The sequence below is a fragment of the Oncorhynchus gorbuscha genome, linkage group LG12, assembly GCF_021184085.1.
Source record: "Oncorhynchus gorbuscha isolate QuinsamMale2020 ecotype Even-year linkage group LG12, OgorEven_v1.0, whole genome shotgun sequence".
Lineage (NCBI taxonomy): Eukaryota > Metazoa > Chordata > Actinopteri > Salmoniformes > Salmonidae > Oncorhynchus > Oncorhynchus gorbuscha.
The window spans coordinates 60,067,855-60,080,447 of record NC_060184.1 but is presented as its reverse complement, the minus strand read 5'-3'; the positions used below and the strand labels follow the sequence as shown (position 1 = coordinate 60,080,447).

Below are 12,593 nucleotides of genomic sequence, written 5' to 3'. Positions count from 1 at the left end.
CCTTACTCTAAAATTGATTAAATGTACTATTTTCCTCATCAATCTACACAGATGACAAATGCCATAATGACAAAGCGAAACAGGTTTCTTGAAATTTTTGCAAATTTAGAACGAACAAAAACAATAAATACCATATTCAGACCCTTTGCTGTGAGACAGTTAATTGTGCTCAGGTGCATCCTGTTTCCATTGATCATCCTTGAGATGTTTCTACAAATTGATTGGAGTCCACCGGTGGTAAATTCAATTGACATGATTTACAAAGGCACACACCTGTCTATATAAGGTCCCACAGTTGACAGTGCATTTCAGAGCAAAAACCAAGCCACAAGGTCAAATTAACTGTCCGTAGAGCTCCGAGACAGGACTGTATTGAGGCACAGATCTGGGGAAGGGTACCAAAACTGCAGAATTGAAGGTCTCCAAGAACACTGTGGCCTCCATCATTCTTAAATGGAAAAAGTTTGGAACCACCAAGACTCTTCCTGGAGCTGGCCTCCAAGCCAAACTGAGCAATCAGGGGAGAAGTGTCTTTGTCAGAGAGGTGACCAAGAATTCATGGTCGGAGTTCCTCTGTGGATATGGGAGAACCTTCCAGAAGGACAACCATCAATGCAGCACTCCACCAATCAGGCCTTTATGGTAGAGTGGCCAGACAGAAGCTACTCCTCAGTAAAAGGCACAAAACAGCCCGCTTGGAGTTTTCCAAAAGTCACCTAAAGGACTCTCAGACCATGAGGAACAAGATTCAGTGGTCTGATAACTCTGTACCGGTACCCCCTGTACATAGCCTCGTTATTGTTATGTCATCTTCTTGTGTTACTTTTAGATTTTATTTTCTTTTTATTCACTTCAGTTGACTTAGTAAATATTTTCTTAACTCTATTTCTTGAACTGCATTGTTGATTAAGGGCTTGTAAGTAAGCATTTCACCATAACCTGTTGTATTCGTGGCATGTGACAAATAAAATTGGATTTGATTATGATTTGATGAAACCAAGATTGAACTGTTTGGCCTGAATGCCAAACGTCATGTCTGGAAGAAGCCTGGTACCATCCCTACGGTGAAGCATGGTGGTGGCAGCATCATGCTGTGGGGATGTTTTTCAGTGGCATGGACTAGGAGACTAGTCAGCATCAAGGGAAAGATGAACGGACCAAAGTACAGAGAGATCCTTGATGAAAACCTGCTCCAGAAAGCTCAAGACCTCAGACTGGGTCGAAGGTGGCTTTGGGACAAGTCTCTAGAGAGACTTGAAAATAGCTGTGCAGCAACGTTCCCCATCCAACTTGGCAGAGCTTGAGTGGATCTGCCAAGAAGTACAGGAGAAACTCCCCAAATTCAGGTGTGCCAAGCTTGTAACATCATACCCAAAAAGACTTGAGGCTGTAATCTCTGCCAAAGATGCTTCACCAAAGTACTGAGTAAAGGGTCTGAATACTTATGTAAATGTTATATTTAAAATGTTTAAAAAACAGCTTTTGCTTTGTCATTATGGGGTATTGTGTGTAGATTGAAAAAAACAAATGTAGTTACATTTTAGAATTAGGCTGTAACGTAACAAAACGTGGAAAAAGTCAAGGGGTCTAAATACTTTCCCAATGCACTGTAGGTCATCATTAATGAACCACAACCAGTTCCAAAACCTTTCATCCTATGTCATTTGTTCCACTCATTCATGCTTGGTTTATCCCCATCCAGTACTAGCAACGCCTGCCAATGCCTGTCTAGACTGACTTACTGTATGGCAGGGGTGTTCATTTATCCTGGCCATGCTAAAACCAGGAAGTGTTCAATTGCACATACAAAACGGTTCAAAACTCCAATCAAATTAGAACATGGTCTGTCCAACTAAAAGCTATCTATGGGACTACACCACACTGGCTGTTAAATAACTAGCCCTAGAGTCATCTACTAGAATAATATGGAGAGAAAACAACAATCAGATAGCTTCTGTAATGCACCATGTTCACTGATGATTTTCAAGAGAAATATAGACTACTGCAACACAAACAGGTGAACGAGAATGCTGTAGCAGCAACATATCCATAATTAGGGGTGAAATGAGAGTGAGGATACTTTGTCTCCTTAATAAGATGATCTAGATCAATACATGAAGCCTCAAATTGTTACTGCAATATTATGCCTGAGCTTTAGGTGATATTCATTTAGTTATTCATGTGTTTCATGAACTGTGAAGCCCAAATTGCTGCATGACAATGCATTTTTAATAGTGCTTAAGAGCAGTTCCGAGGCCTTGTTATTCAAAACACCCATCTCTGTTTCTCTAATTCTTCTCACACTCTAATTGAACACACTAATTGAACACCAAACTACTACTGCTGCGGTGCTAGCTTTGCGTCACATTTTATATGTGTGGGTAGCACTGGGTACAATAAGCACACAGCACACGCATACAGAAGCATCAATCAAAAGCATCATCCAGCTTCAACGGATGAAACATGACTCTCCCCTGCCCAGTGCTTATCAACATAACAAACTGGACACATCAATACTGCTTTCACAAGACAACTCCCCTCTGGTCTGTCTGAACTACTGAGAGTTAACAGTAACACTGTCATTCAGGCCATATTATACACCTCAGTGCCAGACTCTAGGTAGACACTAATACGCTTATATCCACTATAAGATTAGGAGAAGAATAAAGCCTAAATGAAAGGTGGCTTTGACTTTATCAGTAATGTTGAGAGGACTAGAGCTAGGAGCATGGAGCGCAGGCTGAATGGAGCTGATAGAAGCTGAGCAGCGATCGCCCAGATAGCCCCCTTCTCTTTCTCTTCTTCCTGAGCTTATCTAATTATCTGCTAGATAACCGCCCTGACCTTTCCCATTTAAGGAGAGAGGAGAGCTGCCACATGATAGAGATGTATAGTAGTCACAGCAGATGTGGCAGGCAGCGAGAGAAAGAAGAGAAGGGAGCGGACGGAAGGCTTTTGTAATTGTGCCTTTTATCCTTTAGGAAGTAATGAAACTTTAACGTGAGCCTCTCTTGCTTTCTGAGATGTGTCACTCGATTAGTCTTGATAGGAAGAGAAGGCAGGAGGAGGAAAGGTGTGCGAGATGGCTAGAAATGAACTGTTTGGTTGTACTGTTGTACTCCGTTCCTGTAGCTGAAGAACAGGATCTAAAACACACGGCTTATGCAGTACCTGAGAGGATGATACACGCACTGATTAAAGAATCCAACCCCCTGGCAAAGCCCGCGTGCCAACCTTCCTCTCGTTGTGCGTGTTTGTCTCATTGTTCTAAAGCAATAGAGGGAAATCAACAGACTAAAATGCAAAAGATAATCGTCCACGTCACAATAGATTGAAGGTGTATACAGGCACCCGTTTTGTCATCTTGACTTCCTCTGATACAAAGTGATCTCGTTATGCCGTTCTTCATTCAGTAGCTCTGTGTTGTCTATGCATGTACTCTACCTTGAACTGCGGAGTAGTACAATTTAATTGGGCTGAGCACACCTACAGTACAGTTGGTTAGTTACATAACGGCAACGTAGGTAAAGTGACTTGCTTCCTTTCATATACCTGCAGAACCATTCATTCAATTTGTAAAAGTGTAGGATTTTGTCGATATGCGTCCATTAATGATCCTTCAGGCATTTTGTAGAAGTGTAAGATTCCTTCCATCTACAGTACGTAGAATAAGTAAGACCATTTACATCCATTCCACAGAATGTACTCGTCTTGTTGAACTCTCTCCAGAATGAAAGAGTTCGTTACTGTAGAGGAAATGCATCCTTAGCAGCAGGCAGCCCTACAAGATGATGTGTGGGTCATAGGCAGCAATTCAAGCCCACACACCATCTCTGACATTTCACTTTAATTAGCTGTTACCATGGAACTAAATAAAGCTCACCACCACAATGACGGGAACAGATATCCTGATTATCTCGGAGCTACACCATGAACACACACACACACACATGCAGGACCACACGCACACACACACCCACACACACACGCAAGCACACACACACTTGATGTTCTAATCATTATTCACCATGAGGAAGAATTAGGGGAAAAAGATAGTAGCACACATGATGAAACAAATGTAGCGTATAGCAGTTCAAAAACATGTAGCTTTACACAGACTCCTGTCATCAGTGATAACGGTCATGGCACATGAAGAACATCAACACATCTCCTCTCATATCTATTTACCACTAAAATAGATATGTACAGCATTCCTTTAAAGGACTTCTTGGCACTGTGCATTTCTTCCAATTCCCTTCTTTGTTAGTCCTTTTTCTTTAGAACATACAGTCAAATGAATTTCAGTTGGCATTGACTCCTGCAGCCTATATGTTTTAGACATGAAAGAAAGATTCTCCCATTCCTTACGTCTGCTTTATACTGGGTCATAACTAAGTCATCTATGTTGACTTTGACATCTTGCATAATTCTCTGTTCTGTTGTCTTCTCCCTGGTTTTTACTTCTATTTCCTCCCCCAATCCCTCTTTCCACCAGCCGGTTCCTAATGGTGAATCTGATGTTTATCATACCAGAAGGTTAGGCTTGGATGATAAATAAGGGGAGTATTGTGACTTTATTGGCAGAGGGCTGTACTGACGCCATAACAACGGGTTGAGAGGACACATTAATACTGAGCTTGATGCTGCAGCACACCACTCCCTCGCCCGTTATGGGACTAAGTAGAGATAAGACCATGTAATGTACAATGAAGGGAAACACAGCACTGAGCAGCACAGTGGAGTACAATGCTGTGCAGAGTAAAGAGCAGTGTAGTACAGTAGAGTGCAGTAGAGAAGAGTGCAGAGTAAAGAGCAGGGTAGTACAGTAGAGTGCAGAGTAGTGTAGTACAGTAGAGTGCAGAGTAAAGAGCATGGTAGTACAGTAGAGTGCAGAGTAGTGTAGTACAGTACAGAGTAAAGAGCAGTGTAGTAGAGTAGAATTCAGAGTAGTGTAGAACAGTAGAGTGCAGAGTAAATAGCAGTGTAGTACAGTAGAGTGCAGAGTAACGAAGCAGTGTAGTACAGTAAAGAGCAGGGTAGTACAGTACAGAGTAAAGAGCAGTGTAGTAAAGTAGAGTACAGAGTAAAGAGCAGGGTAGTACAGTAGAGTACAGAGTAAAGAGCAGTGTAGTACAGTAGAGTGCAGAGTAAAGAGTAGTGTAGTACAGTAGAGTGCAGAGTAGTGTAGTACAGTAGAGTACAGAGCAGTGTTGTACAGTAGAGTGCAGAGTAAAGAGCAGTGTAGTACAGTAGAGTGCAGAGTAAAGAGCAGGGTAGTACAGTAGAGTGCAGAGTAGCGTAGTACAGTACAGAGTAAAGAGCAGGGTAGTACAGTAGAGTACAGGAGAGTGCAGAGTGCAGAGTAAAGAGCAGGGTAGTACAGTAGAGTACAGGAGAGTGCAGAGTGCAGAGTAAAGAGCAGTGTAGTACAGTGAAGTGCAGAGTAAAGAGAAGTGTAGTACAGTGGAGTACAGAGTAAAGAGCAGGGTAGTACAGTAGAGTACAGAGTAAAGAGCAGTGTAGTACAGTAGAGTACAGAGTAAAGAGCAGTGTAGTACAGTACAGAGTAAAGAGCAGCGTAGTACAGTAGAGTGCAGAGTAAAGAGCAGTGTAGTACAGTAGAGTACAGAGTAAAGAGCAGTGTAGTACAGTACAGAGTAAAGAGCAGTGTAGTACAGTACAGAGTAAAGTGCAGGGTAGTATAGTAGAGTGCAGAGTAAAGAGCGGTGTAGTACAGTAGAGTGCAGAGTAAAGAGCAGTGTAGTACAGTAGAGTACAGAGTAAAGAGCAGGGTAGTACAGTACAAAGTAATGAGCAGGGTAGGACAGTAAATTGCAGAGTAAATAGCAGGGTAGTGCAGTACAGAGTAAAGAGCAGTGTAGTACAGTGGAGTACAGAGTAAAGAGCAGGGTAGTACAATAGAGTGCAGAGTAAAAAGCAGGGTAGTACAGTAGAGTACAGAGTAAAGTACAGGGTAGTACAGTAGAGTACAGAGTAATGAGCAGTGTAGTACAGTAGAGTGCAGAGTAAAGAGCATGGCCGTACAGTAGAGTACAGAGTAAAGAGCAGTGTAGTACAGTAGAGTACAGAGTAAAGAGCAGTGTAGTACAGTAGAATGCAGCGTAAAGAGCAGTGTAGTACAGTAGAATGCAGAGTAAAGAGTAGTTTAGTACAGTAGAGTGCAGAGTAGTGTAGTACAGTAGAGTACAGAGCAGTGTAGTACAGTAGAGTGCAGAGTAAAGAGCAGGGTAGTACAGTAGAGTACAGAGTAAAGAGCAGTGTAGTACAGTAGAGTACAGAATAAAGAGCAGGGTAGTTCAGTAAAGTGCAGAGTAAAGAGCAGTGTAGTACAGTAGAGTGCAGAGTAGTGTAGTACAGTAAATAGTAAAGAGCAGTATAGTACAGTAGAGTACAGAGTAAAGAGCAGTGTAGTACAGTACAGTACAGAGTAAAGAGCAGGGTAGTACAGGAAAGTGCAGAGTAAAGAGCAGTGTAGTACAGTGGAGTGCAGAGTAAAGAGCTGGGTAGTACAGTACGGAGTGAAGAGCAGTGTAGTACAGTAAAGTGCAGAGTAAAGAGCAGGGTAGTACAGTACAGAGTAAAGAGCAGGGAAGTACAGTACAGAGTAAAGAGCAGTGTGGTACAGTAAAGTGCAGAGTAAAGAGCAGGGTAGTACAATAAAGTGCAGAGTAAAGAGCAGTGTGGTACAGTAAAGTGCAGAGTAAAGAGTAGGGTAGTACAGTAGAGTACAGAGTAAAGAGCAGTGTAGTACAGTACAGAGTAAAGAGCAGTGTAGTACAGTACAGAGTAAAGTGCAGGGTAGTATAGTAGAGTGCAGAGTAAAGAGCGGTGTAGTACAGTAGAGTGCAGAGTAAAGAGCAGTGTAGTACAGTAGAGTACAGAGTAAAGAGCAGGGTAGTACAGTACAAAGTAATGAGCAGGGTAGGACAGTAAATTGCAGAGTAAATAGCAGGGTAGTGCAGTACAGAGTAAAGAGCAGTGTAGTACAGTGGAGTACAGAGTAAAGAGCAGGGTAGTACAATAGAGTGCAGAGTAAAAAGCAGGGTAGTACAGTAGAGTACAGAGTAAAGTACAGGGTAGTACAGTAGAGTACAGAGTAATGAGCAGTGTAGTACAGTAGAGTGCAGAGTAAAGAGCATGGTCGTACAGTAGAGTACAGAGTAAAGAGCAGTGTAGTACAGTAGAGTACAGAGTAAAGAGCAGTGTAGTACAGTAGAATGCAGCGTAAAGAGCAGTGTAGTACAGTAGAATGCAGAGTAAAGAGTAGTTTAGTACAGTAGAGTGCAGAGTAGTGTAGTACAGTAGAGTACAGAGCAGTGTAGTACAGTAGAGTGCAGAGTAAAGAGCAGGGTAGTACAGTAGAGTACAGAGTAAAGAGCAGTGTAGTACAGTAGAGTACAGAATAAAGAGCAGGGTAGTTCAGTAAAGTGCAGAGTAAAGAGCAGTGTAGTACAGTAGAGTGCAGAGTAGTGTAGTACAGTAAATAGTAAAGAGCAGTATAGTACAGTAGAGTACAGAGTAAAGAGCAGTGTAGTACAGTACAGTACAGAGTAAAGAGCAGGGTAGTACAGGAAAGTGCAGAGTAAAGAGCAGTGTAGTACAGTAGAGTGCAGAGTAAAGAGCTGGGTAGTACAGTACGGAGTGAAGAGCAGTGTAGTACAGTAAAGTGCAGAGTAAAGAGCAGGGTAGTACAGTACAGAGTAAAGAGCAGGGAAGTACAGTACAGAGTAAAGAGCAGTGTGGTACAGTAAAGTGCAGAGTAAAGAGCAGGGTAGTACAATAAAGTGCAGAGTAAAGAGCAGTGTGGTACAGTAAAGTGCAGAGTAAAGAGTAGGGTAGTACAGTACAGAGTAAATAGCAGGGTAGTACAGTAAAGTGCAGAGTAAAGAGCAGTGTAGTACAGTAAAGTGCAGAGTAAAGAGCAGTGTAGTACAGTAAAGTGCAGAGTAAAGAGCAGTGTAGTACAGTAGAGTGCAGAGTAGTGTTGTACAGTACAGAGTGAAGAGCAGTGTAGTACAGTAAAGTGCAGAGTAAAGAGCATGGTAGTACAGTACAGAGTAAAGAGCAGTGTAGTACAGTAAAGTGCAGAGTAAAGAGCAGGGTAGTACAGTAGAGTAAATAGCAGGGTAGTACAGTAAAGTGCAGAGTAAAGAGCAGTGTAGTACAGTAAAGTGCAGAGTAGTGTAGTACAGTACAGAGTAAAGAGCAGTGTAGTACAGTAGAGTGCAGAGCAGTGTTGTACAGGAGAGTGCAGAGTGCAGAGTAAAGAGCAGTGTAGTACAGTGAAGTGCAGAGTAAAGAGAAGTGTAGTACAGTGGAGTACAGAGTAAAGAGCAGGGTAGTACAGTAGAGTACAGAGTAAAGAGCAGGGTAGTACAGTAGAGTACAGAGTAAAGAGTAGCGTAGTACAGTAGAGTACAGAGTAAAGAGCAGTGTAGTACAGTACAGAGTAAAGAGCAGCGTAGTACAGTAGAGTGCAGAGTAAAGAGCAGTGTAATACAGTACAGAGTAAAGAGCAGTGTAGTACAGTACAGAGTAAAGTGCAGGGTAGTATAGTAGAGTGCAGAGTAAAGAGCGGTGTAGTACAGTAGAGTGCAGAGTAAAGAGCAGTGTAGTACAGTGGAGTGCAGAGTAAAGAGCTGGGTAGTACAGTACGGAGTGAAGAGCAGTGTAGTACAGTAAAGTGCAGAGTAAAGAGCAGGGTAGTACAGTACAGAGTAAAGAGCAGGGAAGTACAGTACAGAGTAAAGAGCAGTGTGGTACAGTAAAGTGCAGAGTAAAGAGCAGGGTAGTACAATAAAGTGCAGAGTAAAGAGCAGTGTGGTACAGTAAAGTGCAGAGTAAAGAGTAGGGTAGTACAGTAGAGTACAGAGTAAAGAGCAGTGTAGTACAGTACAGAGTAAAGAGCAGTGTAGTACAGTAAGAGTCAGAGTAAAGTGCAGGGTAGTATAGTAGAGTGCAGAGTAAAGAGCGGTGTAGTACAGTAGAGTGCAGAGTAAAGAGCAGTGTAGTACAGTAGAGTACAGAGTAAAGAGCAGGGTAGTACAGTACAAAGTAATGAGCAGGGTAGGACAGTAAATTGCAGAGTAAATAGCAGGGTAGTGCAGTACAGAGTAAAGAGCAGTGTAGTACAGTGGAGTACAGAGTAAAGAGCAGGGTAGTACAATAGAGTGCAGAGTAAAAAGCAGGGTAGTACAGTAGAGTACAGAGTAAAGTACAGGGTAGTACAGTAGAGTACAGAGTAATGAGCAGTGTAGTACAGTAGAGTGCAGAGTAAAGAGCATGGTAGTACAGTAGAGTACAGAGTAAAGAGCAGTGTAGTACAGTAGAGTACAGAGTAAAGAGCAGTGTAGTACAGTAGAATGCAGCGTAAAGAGCAGTGTAGTACAGTAGAATGCAGAGTAAAGAGTAGTTTAGTACAGTAGAGTGCAGAGTAGTGTAGTACAGTAGAGTACAGAGCAGTGTAGTACAGTAGAGTGCAGAGTAAAGAGCAGGGTAGTACAGTAGAGTACAGAGTAAAGAGCAGTGTAGTACAGTAGAGTACAGAATAAAGAGCAGGGTAGTTCAGTAAAGTGCAGAGTAAAGAGCAGTGTAGTACAGTAGAGTGCAGAGTAGTGTAGTACAGTAAATAGTAAAGAGCAGTATAGTACAGTAGAGTACAGAGTAAAGAGCAGTGTAGTACAGTACAGTACAGAGTAAAGAGCAGGGTAGTACAGGAAAGTGCAGAGTAAAGAGCAGTGTAGTACAGTAGAGTGCAGAGTAAAGAGCTGGGTAGTACAGTACGGAGTGAAGAGCAGTGTAGTACAGTAAAGTGCAGAGTAAAGAGCAGGGTAGTACAGTACAGAGTAAAGAGCAGGGAAGTACAGTACAGAGTAAAGAGCAGTGTGGTACAGTAAAGTGCAGAGTAAAGAGCAGGGTAGTACAATAAAGTGCAGAGTAAAGAGCAGTGTGGTACAGTAAAGTGCAGAGTAAAGAGCAGGGTAGTACAGTACAGAGTAAATAGCAGGGTAGTACAGTAAAGTGCAGAGTAAAGAGCAGTGTAGTACAGTAAAGTGCAGAGTAAAGAGCAGTGTAGTACAGTAAAGTGCAGAGTAAAGAGCAGTGTAGTACAGTAGAGTGCAGAGTAGTGTTGTACAGTACAGAGTGAAGAGCAGTGTAGTACAGTAAAGTGCAGAGTAAAGAGCATGGTAGTACAGTACAGAGTAAAGAGCAGTGTAGTACAGTAAAGTGCAGAGTAAAGAGCAGGGTAGTACAGTAGAGTAAATAGCAGGGTAGTACAGTAAAGTGCAGAGTAAAGAGCAGTGTAGTACAGTAAAGTGCAGAGTAGTGTAGTACAGTACAGAGTAAAGAGCAGTGTAGTACAGTAGAGTGCAGAGCAGTGTTGTACAGGAGAGTGCAGAGTGCAGAGTAAAGAGCAGTGTAGTACAGTGAAGTGCAGAGTAAAGAGAAGTGTAGTACAGTGGAGTACAGAGTAAAGAGCAGGGTAGTACAGTAGAGTACAGAGTAAAGAGCAGGGTAGTACAGTAGAGTACAGAGTAAAGAGTAGCGTAGTACAGTAGAGTACAGAGTAAAGAGCAGTGTAGTACAGTACAGAGTAAAGAGCAGCGTAGTACAGTAGAGTGCAGAGTAAAGAGCAGTGTAATACAGTACAGAGTAAAGAGCAGTGTAGTACAGTACAGAGTAAAGTGCAGGGTAGTATAGTAGAGTGCAGAGTAAAGAGCGGTGTAGTACAGTAGAGTGCAGAGTAAAGAGCAGTGTAGTACAGTAGAGTACAGAGTAAAGAGCAGGGTAGTACAGTACAAAGTAATGAGCAGGGTAGGACAGTAAATTGCAGAGTAAATAGCAGGGTAGTACAGTACAGAGTAAATAGCAGTGTAGTACAGTAGAGTGCAGAGTAAAGAGCAGGGTAGTACAGTAGAGTACAGAGTAAAGAGCAGGGTAGTACAGTAGAGTACAGAGTAATGAGCAGTGTAGTACAGTAGAGTGCAGAGTAAAGAGCAGTGTAGTACAGTAGAGTACAGAGTAAAGAGCAGTGTAGTACAGTAGAGTACAGAGTAAAGAGCAGTTTAGTACAGTAAAGAGCAGTGTAGTACAGTAGAGTACAGAGCAGTGTAGTACAGTAGAGTGCAGAGTAAAGAGCAGTGTAGTACAGTAGAGTGCAGAGTAAAGAGCAGTGTAGTACAGTAGAGTAAAGAGCAGGGTAATACAGTAGAGTACAGAGTAAAGAGCAGTGTAGTACAGTAGAGAACAGAGTAAAGAGCAGTGTAGTACAGTAGAGTACAGAGCAGTGTAGTACAGTAGAGTACAGAGCAGTGTAGTACAGTAGAGTGCAGAGTAGGGTAATACAGTAGAGTGCAGAGTAAAGAGTAGGGTAGTACAGTAGAGTGCAGAGTAAAGAGCAGGGTAGTACAGTAGAATACAGAGTAAAGAGCAGTGTAGTACAGTAGAGTACAGGGTAAAGAGCAGGGTAGTACAGTAGAGTACAGAGTAAAGAGTAGTGTAGTACAGTAGAGTACAGAATAAAGAGCAGTGTAGTACAGTAGAGTGCAGAGTAGTGTAGTACAGTAAAGAGTAAAGAGCAGTATAGTACAGTAGAGTACAGAGTAAAGAGCAGTGTAGTACAGTGCAATACAGAGTAAAGAGCAGGGTAGTACAGGAAGGTGCAGAGTAAAGAGCAGTGTAGTACAGTAGAGTGCAGAGTAAAGAGCTGTGTAGTACAGTACGGAGTGAAGAGCAGTGAAGTACAGTAAAGTGCAGAGTAAAGAGCAGGGTAGTACAGTACAGAGTAAAGACCAGGGAAGTACAGTACAGAGTAAAGAGCAGTGTAGTACAGTAAAGTGCAGAGTAAAGAGCAGGGTAGTACAGTACAGAGTAAAGAGCAGTGTGGTACAGTAAAGTGCAGAGTAAAGAGCAGGGAAGTACAGTACAGAGTAAAGAGCAGTGTAGTACAGTAATGTGCAGAGTAAAGAGCAGGGTAGTACAGTACAGAGTAAAGAGCAGGGAAGTACAGTACAGAGTAAAGAGCAGTGTAGTACAGTAGAGTCCAGAGTAAAGAGCAGGGTAGTACAGTGCAGAGTAAAGAGCAGGGTAGTACAGTAGAGTGCAGAGTAAAGAGCAGGGTAGTACAGTAAAGTGCAGAGTAAAGAGCAGTGTAGTACAGTAGAGTGCAGAGTAAAGAGTAGTTTAGTACAGTAGAATGCAGAGTAAAGAGTAGTGTAGTACAGTAGAGTACAGAGCAGTTTAGTACAGTAGAGTGCAGAGTAGTGTAGTACAGTAGAGTACAGAGCAGTGTAGTACAGTAGAATGCAGAGTAAAGAGTAGTGTAGCACAGTAGAGTACAGAGTAAAGAGCAGGTTAGTACAGTAAAGTGCAGAGTAAAGAGAAGTGTAGAACAGTAGAGTGCAGAGTAGTGTAGTACAGTACAGAGTAAAGAGCAGTATAGTACAGTAGAGTACAGAGTAAAGAGTAGTACAGTACAGACTAAAGAGCAGGGTAGTACAGTACAGACTAAAGAGTAAAGAGCAGGGTAGTACAGTAGAGTGCAGAGTAAAGAGCAGGTTAGTACAGTTGAG

General features: G+C 42.3%; 1 protein-coding gene across 1 annotated transcript in view; it reads right to left on the bottom strand.

Annotated features, from left to right (window-relative positions):
• Positions 1-12,593, bottom strand: part of LOC123991186 (dihydropyrimidine dehydrogenase [NADP(+)]-like) — a 237,911-nt gene that overhangs the window by 145,538 nt on the left and 79,780 nt on the right. The gene's annotated exons all lie outside the window — the stretch shown is intronic.